The sequence below is a fragment of the Dendropsophus ebraccatus genome, chromosome 8, assembly GCF_027789765.1.
Source record: "Dendropsophus ebraccatus isolate aDenEbr1 chromosome 8, aDenEbr1.pat, whole genome shotgun sequence".
Lineage (NCBI taxonomy): Eukaryota > Metazoa > Chordata > Amphibia > Anura > Hylidae > Dendropsophus > Dendropsophus ebraccatus.
The window spans coordinates 69763724-69773743 of NC_091461.1; the positions used below are offsets into that span (position 1 = coordinate 69763724).

Below are 10020 nucleotides of genomic sequence, written 5' to 3' on the forward strand. Positions count from 1 at the left end.
TAATTTAAAACCTGTTGCCTCCTTCTCGAGGAAGTCCTTCCTCTTTAAATGTAACTATGATGTGAGAAACCGAGAACTCCTAACTATTAAGTGGGTGTTAGAAGAGTGGAAACACTTCAAGGGGTGCAAACATAAAAATTATGATCATCAATGACCATTAAAACCTGCTTTACCTTAATAACGCCAATTGTCTTTCACCCAGACAATCTTGGGAGGCTTTGTTTTTTACTCATTTTGATTTTATGGTAACCTATAGCCCTGGTAGCACCAAAAATGTACGAGTGGATGTGCTCTCTTGCAGTTCTTCGAGGAACATATATAATGTCAGTTTTACTATAGAATGAACTGCATAAACACAAAACTTCCCGAAATAAAACATATTGCATCTATCTATCTATCTATCTATCTATCTATTGAAGTAGATTCAACGGCACTCCAGTATGTAGTGAAATCAAAAAATGTGATTTATTCCAGTGTTCAAATCGTACACAGCACAGCAATCTTTTGATTGCTGTGCTGTGTACGATTTGAACACTGGAATAAATCAAATTTTTTTATTTCACTACATACTGGAGTGCCGTTGAATCTACTTCAATATTTAAGAGTTCGTGGTTGGAACTGCAACAGGCACCCATTTCACCAGAATTTTTGTGCTGCTGACATACTCTTATATATATCTATCTATCTATCTATCTAGCAGAAACGATATAACTGCAGCACGCCAGTCTTGTGGTGAAGAAATCGTGAATAGTTTATTCCATAAAGAAAAACACTCGGAACAGTGGTAGCGACGTTTCAGTCCTTCTATGTGGACTTTTCTCAAGCTCAGTGAACACACATACACACATGATTTAAATAGCATACGTGATTAAATAATTAGTGACGTGACTAGCTGAAAGCATGTGAAGCATAATCAAACATAACTTATCCAACATATGTTGTACATTTTTGTGATTTAAGGGAACAATCTCGGTTCCATAAATAAAAACAGTGTATAGTGAAAGAAGAAAAGATTACATGTTGCTGAGAATCAATTCGGATCGGATTTAGTTCACCCACATCATAGTGTGACCTTGGAACATGGAGTGCATCTTGTTGAACCGCACGCTAAGATGAAGCGCACGGCCATATTATAGAAAGCAGTGAAGTGAGGTGTAGCGTCCTAGGTTGCTATGCAACCAGATTAACCTCGGCGTCCATCTCATGCCCACAGTAAATCTTAGGCATTGGAGCCTAAGTAGGATGTCACGGAAACAATGTTTTTTTCACTGCCGATTTTTTGAGCTGAGAGTCCAACCTATTAACACAGATCTCCCTCTCTGTATGCAACAGGAAGCTGGATCTTGTGTCCTCGCAACAGGATCTGAAGCTTGAACGACAATGGGTCACTGTGGGGGCTCACCAGCTAACGGCTCTGAATATGTCATCATGTGCTGTATCCTACTGGCGATGTAAGGACGATTACCTCAAAAACGATGTCTGTTATTGCATAGTGAATTCAAGGTCATACTTGGTGAGGAACTTTATTCCGATCCGAGAGAAAGGCTTGACAATAATGAGATCTGTAATAAATGATATTAAGTTTATAATCAATGTTCATGAAAACAATATAATAAAATATAAGTGTGTTCACAATACTCAAAAAGGGAGAAAAACAACACGGTCACAGGTTAACATATGAATTAAAATTCTAAAGTGTGATAGTAAACATTAAATTGCTAAACTGATGTAAATACCTGGTTCACTATTCTGAACAGCTGTAGAGATATAATATCTCTATAGACATAAATATATTCATCTTTGGTTACAATATCGTGGTAAGATTTTAAAATCCACATTTAGTCCATTGGGTTTCAATGAGTTGAAACGAAAGATCCACTGTAATTCTCTATGTTTCAACATAGCTACCCTGTCACCACCTCTGTTTGGGGGTAAAATTTGATCAATAAACATTATTTTGAGGTCATTCTCCCTATGACCACTGTCCACAAAGTGTTTAGGAACTGGGAGATCCTGTTTGCCTTTACGAATTGTATATCTGTGTTGTGTCATCCGAGTTTTCACATCATATGTGGTCTCTCCTACGTACAGTAAATTACAGGGGCACCATAGAACGTACACCACAAACTCGGAATTACAATTAATGAATTTATTGATTTTAAAACATTGGCCTGTTTGTGGATGTATGAATTGACTACCTTTCTGTACATATTTGCAGTTGAGACAATTACCGCATGGGAAGCAACCAGTGGATCGAGGACCCAAAAAGGTAAGTGATGGAGCTCTAATGTTTGCTACTTCAGTCTTGACTACCATATCTCTAATGTTCTTGACTCTTCTATATGACATAAGTGGTCTTCTGTTGAGACCCTCGATATTTTGATGGTTATGTTGAATGATGTGCCAATGTCTGTTAACTATTTTGGCTATGTCTGAACTGAGAGAATTATATGTGGTAACAAATGGAATTCTCTCAACCTTAGTGGTTGTTGGTTTGTCCCTTAGTAGTTCAGTTCTGTCCAGTTGACTGGTAAATTCCATGTGCTGCTGAATTAATCTTTTAGGATACCCTCTCTCGCAAAAATTGTTGGCTAACTGAGTCATAGCTGCCTCTAATCTCTCATCTTCTGAAACAATTCTCTTGGCCCTGAGAAATTGGCTTTTGGGTAAATTGCGCTTCATTTGAGGGGGGTGGGTTGACTCGAATCGTAGCAAAGTATTCCTGTCAGTTTGTTTAACATAACTGTTTGTATGCTTCAGATTTATATTGTGTGATGTTCATGACCACAATGCCTCCCCCCTTATCCGCAGGTTTTATTGTAATCTCCACATTATCACTCAATTGTTTTAGAGCTAAGTTCTCATTATATGTGAGGTTAGGTTTTTTCAGAAAACCAGATGGTGTGTTAAGTTTGAGGTTTTCTATGTCACGTTTCACAGAGGTGATATAAGTTTCTAAGGCATGAGATGTAACTACCGGGACAAAATCACTTTTCACAAATAAATCTAGGTCGTCAGCTGCAAGTTCACATTGTGTATTAGATACATTGGCAAAATTTACAGTTTCACTCCAGATTTTTAATTTAATCCTCCTGAAAAATAAATATAAGTCCAATTCAATATCGAACCATCTTGTTGGTGAATCTGGACAAAATGACAAGCCTTTGCTTAACACATGCATTTGTATATCTGTTAAATTAGTAGAAGAGATATTTACCACTGTGGTGTCTGGCTCGCGGTCTCTAAGTCCATCTATCAATTGGTCTTGTTGTCCTCCTTCCTCTTTTCTAGGAATTTGCGAGTCACCTGAGTTCTTGGTGTTTTGGCCGAAGCAGATTTTCCGGTATCGGCGTCTCCTCTTGCCTCCGCGTCGGGTTGGCCGCTTGATTTTGAGGGGATCCGATTGCGCTGACCTAAAAAAGCTGCACCTGGTGTTGGTGAGTCTGTGAACGTGTTCACACTGGGACCTCTGTCTCCACGCGTTTTCTTGTTCATGAAGTTCTGGGTGTTCCAACTGTAAATGTTACCAGAAAGATAATCTTTTTCATCTCTATGCCACTTCCTTTGTTTAGTCTCCTCAGTCTCTTTGCGAAATTTGGTCAAAAAGTCATTGGGAGGCATTTATTAAGTCCGGCGTTTTTTACGCCGGACGTAAAAATGCCTCCGCAGCTCCGGCGCTACGGAGATTTATGTAGAGGCGGACTGCCTCTACATAAATCCCGTGCGCGCCGTTGCGCACCGCCGAAAACCTACGCCAGCTGAGGACTGGAGTAGGTTTTCGGCGTAAATTTTGGCGGAACGGATGATAAATCGCGCGGACTCTGAGTCCGCGCCCTCCGTTCCGCCCACTCTCCGCCCCTTTTCCGCCCCCTTTCCACCCCCTGGCGAACTCGGCGGAAAGTGCCGATTTGCGAATATTTTATTCGCAAATCCGCCATTTTTGCTTAAAAAAAGACGCAAATCGGCACTTTCCGCCGAAAATCATCCATTCGCCGGATGATACATGTGGCCCTTTGTGTTTAATCATGTATCTGTTATATTCGTCATCAACCATCATGCTCTTTAAAGTGCTGTCAAGCTGTTCCACTTTTATCAACAACAAGTCCATGTCCTTTTGTAGATAGTCAATGTTTAACAGTATAATGTTAAGAGCATATTCGTTGGACATTTGTTCAAATCGATTCTTGAAATCAATGTTGGTAGTTAATACTGTGGGTTTTAAATGAGATCTCATCCCCCGTGGTATACGTGATGACTTGTAGTATTCCCCCAACGTATCTATATGCAATTCCAGTCCTACTAGTCTTTTGGATTCTGTTTCATATTCACGTTTAATGTTTATGAGAGTGGGAGCACGCAGAAAACTGGTGTCCCCTCGTAACCTGTCCACTATTCGTTTTACCTCCGATTCAGAGTATCCCGATCCAAGTGTGTGCTTCGTATCAGAAATGTGACGACTTGCTTCAAGATTGGGTATGGTGCCAGCATTAGGATCCATATTCAGACTCTTCAAAAACGTGCGGCACTCAGAACTAGATGAATGCTGGGTGCCAGCGGTATCACCCTGATCCAAGGGTGTATGTAGATCGCAGAAACGATATCTATCTATCTATCTATCTACAGATGTAGCCTGTGTTAACTTGATCACAATGACGCATTTAACTCGACACTCTAATTGACTTAACACAGCTCCCTGACACAATTGTTGCGTCAGGGATCATGTTAACCCTGGCTACATCTGTATCTATCACACGAAAATCCAAAGCACTCCAGCATAAGGTGAAAAAAGGTAGTGGTTTATTACAAAAATGTGCAAAAACACAGGATGCAACGTTTCAGTTCTCTCACAGAACCATTATCAAGCATTATCTATCTATCTATCTATTTATCTATCTATATTAACGCACAAATATTTTTTCCGGTTTTGCTGCATGCTTTATGGAGAAATTAAGTCTGTCATTGCAAAGTATAATTGATGTTCTAAAAAATAAGGGATCATGTGGGTCTGTAGTTGAAAAATGCAAGCGCCACAGCCTTTTAAACACAAGGAGGAAAAAATATTGTGTCTGATACCGATAGAGGGGTACAATTTATGTCTAATGGTTCGTTTACACAGAGAGATTTATCTGATGCGGCCCCTGCACATCGCTCTCTTGTGTCGGGCAGCCGATAGCCGATAGGAGAGTGCAGTGCCTGCCAGCTCTTGTGAGCCAGAATGGCTATAGTCTTTATTTGGTACTGACTACCGGGGGGAAAGGGGTTAACTAGAGCTACCAGGTCACCACTGGGGATTGGGGGGTTAACTATAGCTACCAGGGGGATAATTGTTGTTTATATTATTTGGCACTGACTACCGGGGGTGGGGGATAACTACAGCTACCACGACACCACTGGGGGTTGACTACAGCTACCAGGGGCATTACTGGGGGGTGGACAACAGCTGCCAGGAGCATCACCTGGGTAATTACATCCACAAAAGCACCACTGAAGGGTTAACTTCAATGCTAGAGGCATTGGGAATGGGGGGGCAGTACTCTTCCTTACCGCAGGTGCTGCTAACCCACACTTCAGCGCACAGTATAAGCAGGGACATTATTACTATATGGGGGTACAGCAGGAGGTATTATTACTATATGGAGGGCACAGCAGGAGACCTTATTACTTTATGGGGGCACAGCAGGGGCATCATTATATATAGAGGGCACAGCAGGGAACATTAGCATGGAGCACCGTCCTGTACTCTCAGGAATCTGCCCCGGTAGCTTAGTGCTACTGGAATGCTTCCCTCCTATTGAGCCAGTGCCTCCTGACATCATGGATACCCGACGGCATCCCCATCAACGAGAGGCACTGTGGGTCCGTGTCGCCCAGTGTGGAATTTGAATATTTCAGCTGTACTGCAGTATTCCATGACTGGCAGGTCATCCTGCCAGTCAAAGTAGCTGCAGACTATGGGTAATATATAGATATATGGGCTGTGATTCTGTACTTTGCTGCCGGTTTGGTTTGACCCCGGTTTTCTGACTATGCCTCTTGTAAGTTTGTTTTGACCGTGTTTGATGTCTCCTCCTTATTATATGTTAGGGACTGTCGCCCAGTTTCCCGTAGTTAACCAGGGGCAGTCTTGGCATTTCTGGGGCCCCAAGCGAAGTTATGTCTGGGCCCCCCCTCGACACGCACTCCACAACAATAGACCGCTGTGTGCTGCCCCCAGTCGTATATACCCCTTGTGCGCAGCCGCCAGTAGTATATACCCCTTGTGTGCTTCCCCTCAGTAGTATATATCCCTTGTGTGCTTCCCCCAGTAGTGTATAGACACCTGTGTGTTCCCCTAGTTATATATAGCCCCCCGTGTGCTCCACCAAAAGTATATAGACCCCGTGTGCTGTCCCAGTTGTATATAAACCCCCTGTGTGCTGCCCCCAGTCGTATATACCCTGTGTGCTGCCGCCAGTTACATATGCCCCCTGTGTGCTCCCCCACTACTATATAGACCCCCTGTGTGCTCCCCACTTGTATATAGCTCCCCTGTGTGCTCCCTCAGTGGTATATAGCCCCCCTGTGTGCTCCCCCACTTGCATATAGACCTCCTGTGTGCTCCCCCACTTGGATAAAGACCCCTTTGTGCTCCTCCAGTAGTATATAAACCCCCTGTGTGGTTCCCCCAGTAGTATATAGACCCCCTGCGTGCTCCAACAGTATTATATAGATCCCTGTGTGCTCCCTCAGTAGTATATAGACCACTGTGTGCTCCTCCAGCAATATATAGACCCCTTGTGTGCTGCCCCCAGTTATATATAGACCCCCTGTGTGCTCCCCCAGTTATATATAGACCCCCTGTGTGCTCCCCGTTATACATAGACCCCCTGTGTGCTGCCCCCAGTAGTATATAGACCCCCTGTGTGCCCCACCAGTAGTATATAGACTCCTGTGTGTTCCCCCAGTAGTATATAGACCCCCTGTGTGCCCCACCAGTAGTATATAGACTCCCTGTGTGCCCCATCAGTAGTATATAGACCCTGTGTGTTCCCCCAGTAGTATATAGACCCCCTGTGTGCCCCACCAGTAGTATATAGACCCCTGTGTGCTACCACAGTAGTATATAGACCCCCTGTGTGCTACCCCAGTAGTATATAGACCCCCTGTGTGCTCCCCCAGTAGTATATAGCCCCCCTGTGTGCTAACCCAAGTACTCTATAGACCCCTCTGTGAAGCCCCAGTAGTCTATAGCCCCCTTCTGTGCTCCCCCAGTTATATATAGCCCCCCTGTGTCTTCCCCGTTATATAGCCCCACTGTGTGCTCCCCCCATTTATATAGACCCCCCTGTGCGCTCCCCCAGTTACACAGGCCCCTGTGTGCTCCCCCTCCCATATAGTATATAACACAATAAAACAAACGCTTATACTCACCTGGGTCCGGGCATTATCTCTTCTCTTCACTCTTGTGGCCGCAAGGGTTTTCCCTGCGGTCACAAGAGACTGCGCTCCCCTTGTCCTGGCGCAGATGCTCCAGTGATGTGATGACTTACAGGAAGGGAGCCAATGGCTGCCGCCCAGTCAGTGCTGCTGCTACATGTAACTGTAAGTGCTCATTACGAGTGCTCATAGTTACAGTTCAGATCACAGCAGCGAGCGGGGCAGCGGCCCTGTCTAGCAGTCTTGAGCACAAGAGAAGAGCGGGGCATGGGGGCCCCCCTGGATGTTGGGGGCCCCAAGCGATTGCTTGGGGTGCTTGGTGCCAAAGACCGCTACTGTAGTTAACCTAGGGTTGTTCAAGGCAAGTAGGAGGGGACAGTGGGCGGGACCGGTTCAGGGCTCATCGTCTGTGTCCTCCCCGCCCCTTTCCTGACTGGAACCTCCCTGCAGTGTCGTGACATATATGATTTTAATATATTGGAAAGGCATTACATCTAAAACAAATATAAACGTTTATAAAGCACCATGTAAAGACATGACAAAGTAGAATAGGACAATGATAAAATACGAGATACAGAGCTGGTGTTGCAGGGCCCTAGGCATCTTTAGATTGCATGCAAACCCTTATATGTATTACCCTCCCTAACATAAATGCATACCCCACCTCCCCTCCTTTCTGCTCTATCTTTAAGTATATCCCAGTATAGTTATTTTCCAGTCATTACAGTCATTGAACAGATCTTTAGGTTCCTTTTTTCTGACCTGTTTAAGAGCAGGATCCAGATGAATCCTGTTTTTTTTTAATTAGAAGTCAATGGCAAAAGGAGGTTACAGGATCCTAGTGCATTCTGTTTTAAAGGTACCCTATTTCTAAAATTGAGGAAATAAATGGATATTTCAATAAAAAACTTGATGAACAAGGCGTAATACAATCATGGATTAACTGATCATAAATGGTTGTAGCTTTCAGACAGTTGGCAGCTAGTGAAAGACTTACATTTAGGAATGGGGGAGAGTGAAAGGTGCCGAGGATGGTACTCATTAACCCCAAGGGACGGGTAATGGTTGCCATATACTTCATACTCTTGTCTGCCATACCCACCGCATGCTGCAGATGGACAGATGATGTCGGGGGAGATAGGGGTTGAGTGTGATGTAAACCACCACCAAGCACTTAGGGTCCATTTACACAGAAATATTATCTGACAGATTATCTGCCAAAAATTTGAAGCCAAAGCCAAAAATGGATTATAAACAGAGATCAGGTCATAAAGGAAAGACTGAGATATATTTATTTATTTATATATTTTACAATGTGTGCATGGACGTCTGTTTATCTATAAACTTTAATAGAGCAGATTGTTAGATTCAAAATACAACTGTGTTTTATATCTATTTTGCTATGACCACACAACATCTGTTTTTCAATTTCAAAATGACAACCGTCCGAAAAACAGCATTCAGGCGTCCAAAAAAAGACGTGTGGTCGTGGCCTTTTGCTGTCATATTTTGCTCTTATTTTACTGTGTGGACATAGCCTAATGCTGTAAAACTAACTGTTAACACTAGATGTCACTGTTGTCGAACAAAGTAGAGACAGAAGCAGTCAGCACAGTGTAGCATAAACTTTAAAACAACTCACAGGGTAAGTAAATTATATAGTTTCTCTTACTACAATGACAATGTCAAAAAGTTTGATAGGTAGGCAGCAAGTCAACGGTCATTTCTTTAAGTTGTGATGAAAGTGGGAAAAATTAGGAAGTAATTTGGGTAAATTTATTAAAGACCAAATTGTGATGGTTAGATAACTGGGTCAAAGTATATAAAAAATGGCAAATTACATGATACAGTATGTCCCTGAAATACAGTGTTTGGAACCCCACAAAAAAGTAGGTTACGGAAAGGTAACTAGGTAATTTAGGTGGCAAGTTAAACCTAGTGAGTCTGGTTCAATCCCAAAGAAAGAAGAAACTGCTGAAGAAGGTAAAGGAGTTGTATGATCCCACCACTAACACTTATTCCCCACAACATACGGGATAAGTGCAAGTACAGCGCTCAACTATCTATTGCAAATCCTATAGGCAATGAATGAAAGGTTGCCCACAAAGATGTCTGTTTGCGCCTCACTCCCCATCTCTCTTCTTTATCAGCATACCCCTGGGCTGGATGGAGGTAGGTAAAAAGGTGCTGCAAGCCTAGGGCATGGATGCTCTAGACCCAGCCCTACTGACTCCCCTCCCCTGGAATAAAACCAACCCCTTAATACTGGCCCCAGAAAGAAGGCAGATCCTAGGACCAGACATGACATAGTGAAGACTAGGAAAAGGCATACCTCACAACTTTTTGGACAGCCAAAGAGGGACATTTGTGGCTCGCTCTAGGAAAATTTTACAGACATTTCTATACTTTTCATTTCAAGGATACAATCACACATCCAGGATCTGCTGCAGATTGATGCATTTAGTTATATTGATGTCTGCAGCCGATTCTGTATGTGTGACTGCGTCCTTAGGTCCCATTTGCTCATCAGTAACCCTGTCTGTAACTGTGGACAGGATTATATATTGTGTCAGTAACTGTCAACATTTGCAGGGACCCACTGTC

General features: G+C 43.2%; 1 long non-coding RNA gene across 1 annotated transcript; it reads left to right on the forward strand.

Moving 5' to 3' along the window:
• The first annotated feature begins 1206 nt into the window (after positions 1-1206).
• On the forward strand, positions 1207-3498 carry LOC138798638 (uncharacterized). Its single transcript, XR_011364122.1, has 3 exons — positions 1207-1451; positions 2219-2269; positions 3292-3498. It is a non-coding gene; the product is annotated as an uncharacterized lncRNA (long non-coding RNA).
• The last annotated feature ends 6522 nt before the right edge of the window (positions 3499-10020 follow it).